This window comes from Phacochoerus africanus, chromosome 3 (assembly GCF_016906955.1).
Source record: "Phacochoerus africanus isolate WHEZ1 chromosome 3, ROS_Pafr_v1, whole genome shotgun sequence".
Lineage (NCBI taxonomy): Eukaryota > Metazoa > Chordata > Mammalia > Artiodactyla > Suidae > Phacochoerus > Phacochoerus africanus.
In genome coordinates, this window is record NC_062546.1 from 167,689,505 (window position 1) to 167,704,671 (window position 15,167).

A 15,167-nucleotide genomic window follows, 5' to 3' on the forward strand; every position below is an offset into this window, starting at 1 on the left:
CATGGCTTTCCTCTTTTAAGTAGCATACCCCTGCTCTTCTGTTTCCCCATCTACCTTACCAGCAGTCCTTTGACTCTCCTTTGCTCCCTAACTGCATAGATAGTCTTCTTGATTTCATCTAATTTCATCACATCGAAAAACATCTGTACACTGAAAACTGACATTTATGTATCCTACTCTTCCCACTGCTCTGAACTACAGATTCTCAGCATTGTCCTACCCCTCATCTGCTCCACCCACAGACCTCCCTAATGCAATTACCAGTTACTCTGTCATTCTGGTTTCTCAGACCAAAAATCTTAGAGTGACCTTGGACTGTCTTCTATTACAATCCACCTTCCATTCTAACAATAAATCTAAGTGGTCCATCTTCAAAATATGTTAAAAATCCAACGACTTGTCATACGTTCATTCTCTATCATCTGATTACTTCGATAGCCTCCTAACTGGTCTCCCACTTTTTTTTTTGTCTTTTTAGGGCTGCACCCACAGCATATGGCGGTTCCCAGGCTAAGGGTTAAGTCGGAGCTGTAGCCACTGGCCTACACCACAGCCACAGCAATGACAGCTCCTTAACCCCTGAGCAAGGCCAGGGATTGAACCTGTGTCCTCATGGATGCTAGTCAGATTCATTTCCACCGAGCCACAAAGGGAACTCCTGGTCTCACATTTTTTCACCCTCATCCCTAATTTCAACATGACAGTCAGAGTAATCCTTTTAAAAGTTAGGTCAGATCATGTAACTTCATATAAATCCCTCCAGTGGTTATCCACATCAACAAGAGTGAAAGCTAGGTTTTTCAGTGGTTATACCAGTCTACACACTATGTTCTTTTTAACTTATTGGAATGTATCACCTGTAACTCTGTCCTTAGCTCACCAATGCCCACTTCCCTGAAAGTCTCTTCCTATAGGTACTTTGATGGCTTGAATATTCCCTCATCTCCTTCAGATCTGTTCAGAAAGATCACCCTCCCAGTAGCTGACCTTGACCACACTACTTAAAATTGCGTCTCTGTGATTCCAACTCTCCTTCTTTTATTTTCTTCACCATAGTCAATACCACTTACTATACCATACATTTTGCCTTTTTTAGGGGAGGGAGTCCTGTATTCTCAAGTAGAATATAAATACCAGGGATTTTTTTGTTGATTTTGTTCCTACTGATCCTTAGTTCTTAGAATAGAGCAGTGCCTGCCACATAGAAGAGACTCACTAAATAATTCCTGAATGAGTGATAGCAAATTAAAGAATATTATCTATATAGAGAAATAATTCTTACAAATTCATAATAAGGAGACAGTTCAATAGAAAAAGGAACAAAGAATATTACACTAATGGCCAGTTGGTCTACTCAGTGTCCATTCTCTCTCACCTCCTTCCCATCAAAGCTAACATCTCATTCAGGGTGTCCTGGATCCAGTGAAAGAGCTACAGCTTCCCCCAAAGCTGGAGTGTCCTTGTGACATGGTCTTGGCCAAGGAGGCATAAGCATAAGTTGCAGTGTGGGCTTCTGAAAAAGTGCTTTTGTCTCTTGCCCTTCACTTTTATCTATAATTAACTGGAGCTCTGCCACCACCTTTGATGCATTCATTTCCTAAGAAGGGATGAGGAGAGAGCTCAGAACAGCTCAGGTCCCTAGTGACATTAGAAATCCACTGCACCAGGGCTGGACTGCTCACCTCTGCCCTTATTTTTCAATGAAGGAAAAATAAATCCTTGTTACTTTAATTTAAGCTTTCTGTTAAAGGCAGCCCAATTTAATCCCTAACTGATACAAACATGAATAAATAAATCATTAAAGAACATACCTTAGTGAGAAATAAATATTTGACAAGAAGTTCTCTCGCTTTAATATTCATTAAAACATGACATTAAAGGAACAGAACACATCACTCTATACCCATCACAGTGGCAAAAATTAAAGCAAAAATAGCACAAGATTAAGAGCTTTGAAACCAGATAGCCTAGGTTTAAATCCCTGTTTTTTCACTGATAAACTTTGTATCCCTGGGAATACAAAGTTTCTTAACCCACTGAGTCTCTATTTAGTGAGCTAATGTATGTGGATAGTTTAGAATTATGCCTGGAATACAGTATTTTATGTATTACCATTTAAATCTCTACTTAGGAGGGGCTTCAAAATAAAGGGCACACTCACATATTTATGATAAATTGGAGCCATTTGAGAAATAAATGGACACAACACTGTAAATCAACTATATTCTAAAAAAAAGTTAAAAAAATTCACATTACAGACTTTTGTGTGAAAATACATTTTCACTTCACTTCAAAAAATAAAATAAATGATCATTAATATTTTAAACAAAAAATAGAAATCTGATGATATCTTTTAAAAATAAAAATATGCATGTGTAACTTCCAAACCAGCATTAACACTCTTGGAAATCTATTCTTTAGTAATAAAAGACCCAAAATATAAGGCTATAGGTACAAGGATAATTAGTTTGTAGCAGTATGTGAGGCAGCAACAAACAAATAGGCTCTCTACCACCACCCCCAACACTGAAATTGGAAATAAAGGCATGCCTATCACTAGAGAGGTGTTGAATAACTTGTATTACATTTTTATGACAATATATATTTTACAGCCATTAAGAAGAATCAATTTGATGTATGTTGGTTAACTTGGAGAAATCTCTGCTATATACTATTGTGTGGGGGTAAGAAAGTTTCAAAACACCTGTATAAAGTGCACATGTATCTTTGCAAGCAATTATATAAATAGGAAAACTTGTAAGAAGGGTTCAGACCAGGTAATGTCAGCTACCACAGTGTATTGTCACTTTGGAGGAGTAGGAGAGGAAAGAAGAAAAATAAACTTGTGTTTAAACAAGATGATCATAATAGAATATGATACAATGTATGTAAAATTATGAATCTGAGCAGACTCAAACATACGAACTGAAGCACAAAAAGTGTTCCCAAAATGTTAACAGTGGCCAACCGTTGGGGACGGGATGGGGTTTCAGGTTATTTTTACTTTCTTCCTTCTTTTTTACTTTTTATCTGCTTTAAAAAAATCACTGTGTATTTTATATAGTCAAACACAGTTTTATCAATGAAAAATTTGAAAATAAGAGAATGGGAAAGTAAGGCAGTTGAGAGGTAGCTTATGTAGTTTCTTTTCTTTCTTTTTTTTTTGATTCTTGGCTATAAAAGAAACAGAAGTGACATGGAAACTAGAGTTAAATACAGGTGTCAATGGACCTTTGGTTAAAATAGCATCACCAGCATTAATTTGATGCTCAAGGTAGTGACTTTGCAGATGAAGATGACTTTGAAGATTCAGATGATAGAGAAAATAACCGAAGGAGGGAAGTTCTAGAAAAGGTAAGAATGTATGAGAGGGTGGAGTTCAGAACAAATGTGGAGGCCGTGGCCTTTGGGAAGATGAAGGACACATCCTCAGTCATAAGGGTCTGGAAGCTGTGGAGAGAGGAGAGGAGGAGGGAAAGGGGCAGGGAGAAAGAAGAGACAGGAAGATTTGGAGTTGGAAAGGTTGGGGGGGTTCCCAGCTAATGGCTTCTATTTTCTCATGGTGTTTGAGGAGTCTGGAACTTGTTGGAAGTGGCTCAGAAGGAGATGTGGTGAGAGCATCAGTGATCATAGGGGAAAGAGCGAGCTCACTAGAGAAACAAAGAATTGCCTGGCAGAGAGGAACCCCATGTGTAGCATGTTCTCTGTTTTCTGGCCACCTGCCTTTGTGTTCTGGCTCTGCTGGACCAATGAAAGGTATCAGGATCTTCCGAGTGGTGGAAAGAGTCACATATTGGATGTAAGCTAAACCGAGAATCCTCCATTGTGCAGCAGTGTGGATGCCATGGTGCTTCCTTCCTGTATAAGACTGTTGAGAACCAGCATACTATTGCATGTGTTACCCTAGAAGTGCTCAGAAAATAGAAGCAAGCATGGTTACGGTTACATGGAGGGAAAACAACCCATAACTGGGAAGTATTCATTGAACACCCATTTTTATATGTAGAATTGGGGAAAATGAAAACATTTAAAATACAGGACTCTGCTCATCAAAAAGCACATGAGAGCACTACTATATACGAAATAGATAAGCAACAGGGACTTACTGTGTAGCACAGAGAACTATATTCAGTATCTGTAACAATCTATCGTGGAAAAGGATCTGAAAAAATATATGTGTATAATTGACTCATTGTATATCAACTATACTTCAATAAAAAATAATTAAAAAATTTAAAAAAAATCACAGAAAATTAAAAAATAATCAGGTGGAGGAGTTCCCATTGTGGCTCAGCAGGAATGAACCTGATAGTATCCATGAGGATGTGGGTTCGATGCCTGGCCTCGCTCAGTGGGTTAAGGATCTGTCATTGCTATGAGCTGTGTCGTGGGTTGCAGACACAGCTCAGATCCCACATTGCTGTGGCTGTGGTGTAGGACAGTGGCTGCAGCTCTGATTTGATCCCTAATCTGGGAACTCCCATATTCCATATACCATGGGTGCAGCCCTAAAAAGCCAAAAAAAAAAAAAAAAAAAGAAAAAAAGACAAAAAAAAGAGAAAATAACCAAGTGAAGAAGGAACTTGACTCATCTGAGAATACTTTTTTCATCAGATCTCTGATTCCAGGGGGATGCACTAAGGGTATAAAACCAGAGAAGGAGTCATTTAAAGAAACCTAAGCATGGTCCAGCCTTATCCTAGACTATAAGACAATCATAAAGTGTGCATCTTTGTTCTATGTGCTTTGATGATTTTCATCCATATAAAGTTATAAAGACTTAGATCTGAGTTCTTGAAGGGACCTAACCTACTTTGAACCCCCTGGGTAGGGCAATTCATCCTGGCTCATTCTATACTTCTAATGTGTTACATCTCAAAGGAAGGCCAGATATTTTCCTTCCTAGTAATTGTCTACCTTGTTCTGCTAAATACCAGTTTTTCTTTTGTCTCTGCAGACTGTACCATGCCCAAAGTGTTTTCTATTTTATTACACACGTATAATTCTCTCTTAGTGTTAAATATGTGTGTTTTTGCCATAGTTGCCCAAACAGGAGTATACGAGTCTCATCTCTTTCTTTCTACTAGACAGTTCTTTAAATGTAGAAAACTCCTCATTTTCAGCTTCCCAGAGACTCTAACAAGGGTCTATTCTGCTTTCTGAACCTTTCTGGGTTGTAACAATGTGCGCCATATGGCCTCAACAAACACTTCTTTGCAATGCCTAATTTTTTTTTGCGGCCAGCTTTCCCTCTTGAATGTATGTACTCGATGTGATTTTGCATATGCTTCTTTTATATAATGATCCAGATTCTTTGCTCTTCTGTTATATTCTTTCACCATTGCTTCAAGGTCTTTAGCTTAAGCAAAAGATGACAGTGTCATCTACATATCTGAGGTATCTCTGGTCCTTGAGTCCTTTTCTTTATCTGTAGAAACCTTGAAAGTTTTCTCAAGGCAGGAGGTGAAGAGTCTTAGTGAGATACCACCTATTAATTCTACACTACAAGCTGACCTTTACCACCCAATTTTCGAGTTAAATGTGACTGTATCATTTGTGAAAATATGTTTGGGGCACTTACCATGTGGATCTTCTATTGCTTCTCTTGCCGGGGTTCCAACAAAGCATCAGTTTCCATTAAGTCAAAATTTTTTTCGAGTCCCACAAAAGCCATACAAAGCGACTTGTTTATTGTCTGTTGTTCAGCCTGCTCTGCAGTTTGAAAGGAAATAAAAAATAATGCCCACTTTAACTACCCATACATGCTGGGTTACATCAGTTGTTACATGTTGTTTATTGTCTATAAAAGAGGTGTCTCTCTAATTGAACTTCTGGGCCGCAGATAATATTAAGCAAGTGATTAATTAAGAAACAGCCGTCTTAAATGAATAAACGTCGACTAAGGGAATGGCCGTACTTTCAACACTGATTCAGCCAACACTGTTACCCAATTCAAAGTGCAAGTGTGACAAAACAGAAATAACAAATACATGCTGTGTAAACGTGGGGAACACTATACAGACCCACAAAATGCAGATGTAACTCTTATCCAGGCAGACTCTGCACACACATTTTCACACACTTAAGTTCAGAGTTTCACTCTGGGTCAGAGGATGAGCACAGGGCTGCCTTCACCATGTCTTTCATTCCTTCCTCCTTCTCACTCCTTCCTTCCTGCCTTCCCACCTTCCTCCTTTCCTTTCTTCCTCCTTCCTACCTTTCTCCCACTTTTCCTTCTTTCTTCCCTTCCTTTCATCTTGGTAAGAATCGTTTATGAAACAGGATTATATAACAAAAACCTGTGTATGCATGGCTTAAAATGGAACATTCTAGGCAGAGGCTCTAAAAAGATGCTTTGTTATCTATGGCTGAGTGACAAATTACTCCCAAACAGCAGGTTAAAACAATAGATATTCATGACATCACAGTTTCTGTAGATTAAGAATCTGAGTGCGGTTTAGCTGGGAGCTTTTGACTCAATTCTCTAAAGAGGTGGGGGTCAAACTGTCAGCTGGGCTAGGGTCTCATCTGAGGCTTGGCCAGCCAGGGACAAGGGGGCAGAATCTATGTTCAGGTTCATTTACCTGGTCATTGGCAGACTTTAGTCCTTTGATACGTGAACCCCTCCACAAGGCTGTCCCATGAGGTGGCAGCTGGTTTCCCCACAATGACTGCTCCAGGAGAGAGTGGGAGAGAACCCCAAAGGGAAGACACAGTCTTTTTATAACCTAATATCAGAAATGACAACCTTTTTATTCTGCCATATTCTATTCATTACAAATGACTCAGATAGTCCCAATCACACTCAAGGACAAAGTTGCATAATATCAAGAGGTGGGGAGTTATTTAGAGGCATTTCAGAGGCTGCTGATCACAAGGTCCAAAGATTTCTTTTGCATCAGCACTCCCCCTTTCCTTTAAAGTGGAATTTAAATTTAATTCATATATTTCTTTAGTTTAATGCAGAAGCAACCACTGTTCCCACTGTCCCCATTTTGGTGCATTTGAACATTTAGTGCTTTTTACAAGGGGTGACCTTTTCTTCCTCATCGCAATCCTGCTTCATCTCTTTTTATTAAAATACTGCCTATCCAACAAACTGGCCTATCTGATGTATTTCTTTTATAGCTTTTGCCCGACTGATACTCAATAGATACCTTGCTAAATGAATGAACTGTGCCATCTCCTTCAAGAGCTATGAGCATCGACTTCTTTCAGTCATGGTCTCTTTTTCCCTTCCATCTCCTTGTGTTTTAAAAGGGAGTTTGGTTAAATACACCATCTCTGGATACAGAATTCCTACATCAATATCTAATTGTCCCAGGGGAAATCACTGAGCCAGTCTGTGCCTCAGTGTCTGAAGTTAAATTGAGATAACACAAGCAAAACCTAGAAGAGTATTTTCACATTGCTAATATTTATTACTTCCATAATTATTTCTCTTTACTCAAGTATTTTTCATTACTTGATTATTATTATATTTCTCCTATGAAATCTTGCATTATTGTTGTTCATCAATAGATGAATAATCCCATTATGGTGGTTCTGACTTATTTTTATCTCAGCAAGTAGAATATGTCAGAACAACTGCAGTTGGGTAGCTCATCTATCTCTTTCCTCTGCTCTGTGATTTCCTTAAAACTGAGAACTTTTCTAATTTATCTTGGTGTCCCCAGGGCAGGGCTGACACACAATTACTTATTAACATCCATGAAGAACTTCAGACTAAAGAAGTATAGGCAAGAATGCTCACTTATCTTTTTTTCTTCCTTTTGTGAAAACTTTAAGATTCTAGAGGTACAGTGCCTTTTATAAAGATACTCAAAATCTTTTTGAATTGATTTAAGTGGGTAGCTTCTCCATTTACTTCGGCCAACACTAACTTTTCCCGTTGCAGTCATAGTGGTTTAACACAAGTGAATCCAAGATCTTTTACCACATAGTATTTTAAGCTGCTGTGAACAATTTTTAGACCAACATAGGGCATGCCTTGAAGTAAATAAATGAAACAGATTTATCACATATATCTTTGGTTTGGATTCCTTATTGCCTTGGGGGCATTACCTACTTTTCTGTAAGCTCAGGGACACATCATAATTCTTTTTAAACTTCTTCTTATTAACCAAAAATACATGATTACGTTTTTGGGGATAGATGATAGTGGCTGAGTATTAGTGGACAGGGTAATAAACTATGAAAATGCTGCCCCAAACAGATGCAAACACGGGTGAGAATGATATATTCATCTTTTCTTTAACAGGTTTCTCCAAATCCATTTTTTTTCATGCAAGAATTATGCCAAACCTACCTTCGATAATGAAAGCCTTGAGGGGTGGGTATACGATGTTGAGCTGGATTATGCATATAATAAAATAAAAATTTATGAAATTCAAAGATATAACTAGGATAGAAATAGCATCCAATTATTTACTTTCAATGTTTTAAAATAAATAAGAGAAAATGCAGCCAAACAAGAAGTAAACTATTCTTGTTATTGTAAGTACACAATCTAAAGAGCCTGGTTAACGATGCTGCATTTAGAAATTGCTTAGACATTGAATTCATTAAAATATTTCATCATTCAGGTGGTGTTGCTTCAGAAAGGAGTTCTAGTGAAAATTCAGACAAGAGATGTGCCTAGGTGTTCAAGGAAACATGGGATCAAATTTTAAAATAACTCATTTTACTAAAATGTAAAGTATAAATTTCCCATTTGGAGTCAGTTTCTACCAGCTGTCTTTTAAGTATTTACGATTATAGCATCAAGAAAGCTAAAAATGAATAAAGTAGCATGATTCACTTTCTATAAGTTATTTCAAAGATTATAGAGTTTCATTTGAGGTTTGCCTTAGGAATACATTTTACTTTTTATCATTGTGAACATGTTCAGACTTACAATTAAAATTTTGAAAAATGCCGGTGATATATGAAGGTAGAAAGTAATAGTACAATGATGCCTATTTTTTAGCAACAGGAAAAATCACATCTTTAACTGTCCTCATTTACACAAAAAGCACTCTAAAGTTCTACCATCAGAATCATTCCCAGACTATTTCAGGTCAGTGTCCTCAGTATTATTCAAGAGCATTCAGAGAGCTTTGAGTCTATCGATGACTTGGAAATCTAAAGAAGCTGACAAAAGAAGGATGCTTAAAGTGTTCCAAAGAAACATGGGTGTTGGAAATTAATGCTAAATAAAACTTACAACAAAGTCATTACCAATATAGAAGGTTAAGAGAAAGAAAAAGAAAAATATTTCAATGAAGTGCCTGCAGTTTCATCCTAAGCAATAATATCAAATGAGAAAAGTGTATTTATAGTCTTTTACTCATCAATTGAATAATGGCTGTTCTTTCATTCTGCCTCTCCAGTTTTCACTGTAGTACCACAATGTGCTTTTTCCATCAGAATCTATCATCCTATGTCCTATGCTCCTCAAGGATCATTGCAATGAAACGTTAGATGGGAAATTATGGACATGGATCAATTTATTCCACTATATTAGCACTTCAGAGAATTTAAAATATTTGTCCTTTAAAGAGATGTTTTAGAAAGGATGCTTATGCCGGAAGTTTATGACTCTGTGACAATCGGCATAGGAGACCTTCCTGGCAATTCATCCTGAACTACCAAAGACATCCTTGTCCCATAGCACTATTGAGAGGCAGTATTGCGTTTTAGAGACATGAAACATTTTGCATTCTTAAAAGAGAATCCTAAGGAGATTTCTGTTGTTTTAGAAAGGTAAAATACATGGATAAAACACTGTTCCTTTCTTTCAGTAGTCATTGACTCTATATAATTTAGTAGAATCACTAATTAGATACTCCACTTTTTTAATTGGACTATTCTAATTGGAATTATATATTAAATACAATCAAAATTGTGTTTAAAAATAGAATATGGACCCTTGCATTTTATATTGCTTTTAGCTTGCATTTAATTTTTGAATACACTAAACATTTGGAGTGTACCAAGTTTGCACAGTCAGAAATAATCATATTTTTGAAGAAAGACTTCTCAATCAAAATTTCCAGGCCTGTACTAGAAATGTTAAGAAGTATAAGAGATGTCATAGCTACAAATTGAGTCTAATTAATAGAATCTTTCCTGCCAGCTGATGTTAAATCCTAAGCACTGATATTTTTCTTTGCTTGTATTTGGCTTTTGGTTAAAATCTGGAACCAAGATGCTGTAGAAACATCAGGGTGTTTTGTTTTGTTTTTTTTCCCTGAGGTTTTGTTTCAGTTAACATTGTAGAAATGGCAAGTTTTCCTTTACTGTCCTTTGGGTTTGTAAATTTTCATGTATTAGATATTTTAAGAACCAGGTATAGATCAAATGATTGGAGAAGGACCGATTTGCCCTCATCTAACATTTTGCCCCAGTGAACCCAGCGGGGCTGATGACCTGCTCCTTTCCCTACTTGTGGGGGCTGGTAAGGTGAGTCCTTGCAGCTGCTCTACTGGAAGCCCATTGCTGCACCCTGCTGTTCCTTTGAATCTTTACTGGCTCCCAGTTGCCACTGCAAAAAGGGAATAATGTTACTTTTTATAGTGCTTTGATCTGAATCTTGATTTCGCTTCCAGAATACGAAAAAGTTCAAGTTATTGGTTGACATTGAGCATCAAAGGGTCTTCTACCACTGCAGGGAGGATAGTGAGATATTGGGAATGAGCATGGAATTTGGAGCCATAGGTTTGGATCATTAGCTGTAAATTGGTAAATGGCTCTGAGCCTCAGTGTTTCCATCTGTAAAGTGTAAATGTGGGATAGTATTATGCAGCTGAGAGGGCTGCCCAGGGGAGTAAATTAGGCGATGGATGAAAAAAAATGTCAAGTCCACAGCTTAGGTTATTGTAGGCACTCAATATTCCTTTTCCTCTACTGGGATCTGAGAGCCAGATTAACTCACTCTGAGCCCTTAGTTGGCTATCCTGTTCTCATGAGTCTTTAGACCTTTTCTCTCCAGTGAGCAATATGGATAGCATTCTAAAGGCTTAGTAAATTGGGATAAACTAACATTAATCCCCAAATCTGGGAGATAGATAAAAATATATAATATGTATGTACATTTATTATATATATAAAATACACATATATAAAAAGATTTATAATGGAGGCTGAAATTGCATGATCTGCCATCTGCAAGCTGGAGACCTAGAAAAGCCAGTGGTGTGGTTTCAAAGTGGGAGAATCCAGTCAACCTGAAGGCCTGTGAACCAGGATCTCCCAGGGCATGAAAAGATCAATGTTCTAGATCAAGCAGTCAGGGACAGAGAGGAAAAAAAGAGAGAATGAAGCCGGTGTGGGGGGGTTGTTGGAGGGCGGGAGAGAGTGCGCTCAACATGCCTCTGTCTTTCTGTTCTGTTTGAACCCTCATGGATTCAATGATGCCCACCCACTTTAGGGAGGATTATCTGCTTTACTCAGTTCACCAATTCAAAGGGTGAACTCTTCTGGAAACACTCTCACAGACATGCCCAGAATTAATGTTTAACCAGCTATCTGGGTATCCCATGGTCCAGTCGAGTTGACACATAAAATTAACCATCACAACCTCCAAGGGGCAAAGGTTGTATCAACTTACATTATCATCAGCAGAGTGTGAGAGTGCCAAGTTTCCTAAAATGCTCACTGACACGATATTTTAAATAATTAAAAAAAAATATGATCGTGACTGTGAAGAGAGTGGTAATTTTTTTTAGGCAAGAAAATGGCATCTTGTCATTATGGCTAATATATATGAAAGATTTTGGTTTCTACCTATTTTGTGAATTCATAATTAGTTTGGAAAATGCTTAATATTAGTATTATATTTAGGCATCTTAAATTACATTGTATTCCTAGACCTCTAGGAAGAAACAGATATTGAGTTTTACTAAGTATTTGTTTATCCTCTATTTAGATGTTTTCTCTCCCATGATTTCACTTTTTAAAAACACCTATTAATATTTTCCTGTGATTAGTTTATGTGTATTCAAACTGGAATGCAGTCACCATAATCCAGTTCCTCAAGGGTCTTGTACAGTTGGGTTTTATGAAATGAAGTTTTTCCTTATCAAATTTCAGCTTCATTCTCTGAATATTCAAATACATTTGTCAACTGCTTTTAGAGAAGAGACTGTGAAAGGATGATGATAAATCTGGAAATATAATTCTAATCTTTTGAAATATAAAATTATGATACAAAGGGCAGGGGTCCAGTGGTCCCAAATCTAGACCATATCAGAATCACCAAGGGGCTGGTGATATCCAAGCCTTGGTCCCACTCCAGATCAACTAAGAATATAGAGAAGGGCTGAGATGCTAGTTTTTCAGAGCTTCCCAGGTGATCTCTCTGGCATCCAGGATTGAAAACCAGTTTAAGGTAAGTGGATGCAGGTTCAAAGCCAAACTCTGCTTCTACGCAGCTGTGGCATCTTAGTTAAATGACCTAAAATGCTTGGGCCTTTGGAGCAGTCACATGAGGGTAAAGAGCTACTGAGATCTAAGCTCTCTACCTGTTCTGCCATAAACCAGTGCTTTCACCATGCATAACTGTCCACGGTCCAAGGGTATCAGAAAGAAACGTTAACATTGCAGGTAAACGTCTATGTATTTGATGGAGCATATTTGTGTGGCTTATATACAGAGTATATCATTTGAAATTAAAATAGAGGAAGTTTTAAGTGATTTCACTTCAGGGTCCTTGCTAAAGGCCGGGTAACGCTGCCAGTTCTTCTGTGAGAATTACAGATTAGCAAAGTGAGAATTGTAGCAGTTTGGCTGTAAAGATATTAAAAAGTCTAGTAAGTTTAAGTTATTTTCACTCCAGGAAAACTATAATCATTTGAAAGATCGAAGAACAAGAGTGAAATTTAAAATAGAATTACATGTTCACAAATCACTGTGTTGCTGGTGAAGACAGAGGTGATTGTTTACCTGCTTTTCGTTATACTAATTTGCTAATATCTTTCTATTAAAAACAATTCACAGTAGCTACTGTAAATGCTTTAAACCTACAATATTTAAAAACTTTGCTTGACAGACATTTTTGTTGGTGGTGTTTTAAGGAAATCATCTCATTTCACACCAGGGATAGCTTTTCTTTTATTGAAATGTCAATGTATTGCTGGACATAAATGTTAAAATATCACTGGGTGCCTTCTCTGTCTAGTTCTCCAGATCTGAGCAAATACAATATTCTTGAGTAATCCCTTGAATAGATATTCCAGAGTTGAGAGTTTGCTGACCAAACAACTCGAAAGGAAACACATTATAACATAACATTTCAAAGTGGAGCTCAAAAAAAAAAAAAAAAAAAAACCAAAAAACCCATAGCAGTTAAAAAGTGTCCATATGTCTGAACTTATGTGTTGATGTGAGTTGATGTACGTTTCCATGGCCTTATTATTTAGTCTTTGTAGATGTGCATCGTTATTAACTTTTTATGCAACAACTGTTCCAGCATTGAGTCAACCAGTACAAGAGGCGGAGATACCATAAGTGGCAGGCACAGATTTCTTGATCCAACTTTTAAAGGGATGCTTGTGAGGGAAGTAGCATAAAAGATGGAAGAACCCAGGTTTCTCATGAAATTTAAATTGTATAAATTCATAAACTAAAATTACTGCTTTTAGCAACCCTGTTTTACCGGTATATTTTCTAAACTAGGGCAAGTAAGCTAAAATTCATAATTTATAAACAATCTGTGGAAAAATTAATGAATTATTTACAACACTTTTGAAAAATGTGTTTGTATCTTATACAAAAATTAGCTAGTCTGTTAATCACAGTGGTGCCACAAATATGCTAGAAATTAGGACTTGCAAAAGTGAGTTTGGAAAAAAGGAGACCTGTAACTCAATCTGAAATCAGAAAACCAAACTGATCCTGAATGGTCTATTTAAACAAGTGCCAATTATTGAATAATTCTCTGACCTAAACAGAAAGTTATTGTATATGGAAAGATTTTTTTTTCTCTTGGACTGCTTTATTCCAGATGCCCTCTCAAATTGTTTTTAATTCTCTGTGGGCAGTAGATAACTAAACCTACAGAATGTAGTAATGGCAAGGAGGAAGCAATCACGTTGGCCACTTCTAGTTAAGAAAAGGCATCTGTTATATATGAATTGCAGACTATAAGGACTTTGACAGTTCATAGACCAGACCTAATTTATTAAACTAAGTTTCTAATATAAACAGTAATTTGTTTCAGGCACTGACACTGCAGGTCTGGATTATGTGAACCAAATATAAAGAAATGTATTTCCCTTTTGGAAAGCGGGTGCTTTTCGAGCACTGAGAGAAAATAATCTAATATGTCATAATAGTAAATATGATGAACATGGCCCACCTTCCTGAGCATGGGCTGATTCACACTCCGTTTTAAATTTTCCAGAAGTTATTTTAAAAGGACCAAGGCATAGTTTATAAACTTCAAAGCACACCTGTGCGTTGTATTCCAAATGGAGATGAAAATGGTGAGCCTACTTAGAGAGATTCAAACTTTCCTGCATTTTATACATCTGAGATATAGTTCAGCTTAAATTGGCAAAAAACATTCTTGCTATGAAATCAACTGTTTGATCAGAAAAATATGAAGATTTCTGTTAACCCTGTTGTGTTATTTTGCAGATAATGTTTGATGGAGCAAGGATCCTGAAATTTACATGTTAAAATAGTCTGGCCATTTGAAAAAGACCATGGAGTAAATACAGCTTTATTTCAAGACTTTTGAAGGTATGTTTCAAATACATCAAATAACATGTGGCTAGATTTTTAAGTGGCTATATTCTTTATTTGTGAAAGCATTAACATATATTCTCACATTCACCCAGTACCCCTTATTAAATTATTTAAATGCTGCCAATTCCTATATAAGGCAAGAAAGAATCTACAAATGCTTATTTTTTTCTTGTTTTAAAGGGCAGCATATTAGCTAGGATGATTTTGGCTACAAGTAACAAACTCATCTTAAAATATGGCTAAAACATAAAGGGCATTTTATTATCTTATAAGAAGTAAATTGGATTGTGCTTCCATGATTGGCTAATTCAGTGACTTTCTTCTTCTGTCTTGCTCAACATTGCCCAAACACATGACAATTGAGTTTCTATTATGTATCCCTTTGTAAGGAAGAAAAAAACTTTCTCTGGAATCTTAAATCAGACTCATTGGTCAGT

At 36.8% G+C, this 15,167-nt stretch overlaps 1 long non-coding RNA gene across 1 annotated transcript in view; it reads left to right on the forward strand.

The window, feature by feature from the left end:
* The window catches only part of LOC125122252 (uncharacterized), a 115,802-nt gene extending 101,015 nt beyond the window's left edge, over window positions 1-14,787 (forward strand). Inside the window, exon 3 of the long non-coding RNA XR_007133744.1 lies at window positions 14,620-14,787. This is a non-coding gene — a long non-coding RNA (uncharacterized LOC125122252). The remainder of the gene's footprint in view (window positions 1-14,619) is intronic.
* Window positions 14,788-15,167: the final 380 nt, after the last annotated feature.